The following is a 1,183-nucleotide window of genomic DNA, read 5'->3' as shown; positions in this document are numbered from 1 at the left end:
CCACTGCACCATCTCTCTGATGCTCCTTTTCAGTCAGATCGTCACATGAGCATTCTCAGAAAAGGTGTGAAAGTTGTACAGATGACTACCACATATCTGTTGTTTAAAGGCGTTTTCATTTAGTAACTGAAGAGTAGAATTTAAACATCGCAGCTTTCAAAATTAGATCCATTTTCTAGATTCATCATGTACACAAGCTGACAGGTAGAACTTTCCTTTCCTCCAGGAGCTGCATCTGCTTTCTGGCTTGTAGTAATAGTCCCATACGAGTGACTCACAGTTGTCTGATACTGCTCTCTGATTAAAACTGGTTTGTAAAGGAATGGACAAAACACTGCTGCTGTGCTGTAGGTGTTTCTGGGTGGCTGTGGCTCAGGAGACCCAGCTCCTCCTGTCCATATGTCTGTCAAAGTGTTCTAAGTTGCTCCTGATGGACAGGCCAGCTGTGTGTGTGTGTGTGTGTGTCTGAATGAGCGGCCAATTTATAGCTCTATATAAGTGCAGTCCATTTACCATCCATCCTGTAATTCTATCCACTTCCTATCTGTAACATAACATTAGACATAAACATCTGTAGCATCCTCCCCGACAGATGCACCTGTCCAACACAATGCCCCACTATCATCCCCCCTGGTTATTAAACCCACAGCTCCTCTACTTCACTGAACACCCTTCCCTGCAGGTAGTCATTGATCTGAACTCCTGGGAGGATCTGATAAGACCAGCTTGACCCCCGGGTCACAGATCCAACCCCCCTGCGGGACAAAGACCACTCTGTGGATCCCCCTGTCAGGACCCCACCTCCGTTAAAGCCTCAAATACCTGCACAGGAACTAAACCATGATAATCTCCTGCTCAGGTGTCACCTGATAGCCAATAAGGTCTGAACTGAAGGGGCAGTGGCGCTGAAGGTTTATTCTGTTAGGAAACAAGACTACAAAACCACTAAAAATGCTTCTACCTTCTGTATTGGCTGCTAATGTCAACCAGAACAGTGTCTGAACTTAACAATCTTCATTCAATGAAACCACAACTGCCACCACCCCACCAATAAGGTAAGATTTTCTTAATTGCTTACCAGCTTGACATGTTGAACTTGTTTGGTTCACTGTTGCCCTCACTATTTGGATGCGTGTTAATTCATACTAACATGTCTTAGTTTCAGGTATTGTTGCACTGTAAT

Source organism: Micropterus salmoides, unplaced genomic scaffold, assembly GCF_014851395.1.
Source record: "Micropterus salmoides isolate LMB-PRFRI ecotype aquatic unplaced genomic scaffold, ASM1485139v1 Ms_hic_scaffold_14, whole genome shotgun sequence".
NCBI classification, from domain to species: domain Eukaryota; kingdom Metazoa; phylum Chordata; class Actinopteri; order Centrarchiformes; family Centrarchidae; genus Micropterus; species Micropterus salmoides.
This window is presented reverse-complemented; position numbering follows the sequence as displayed.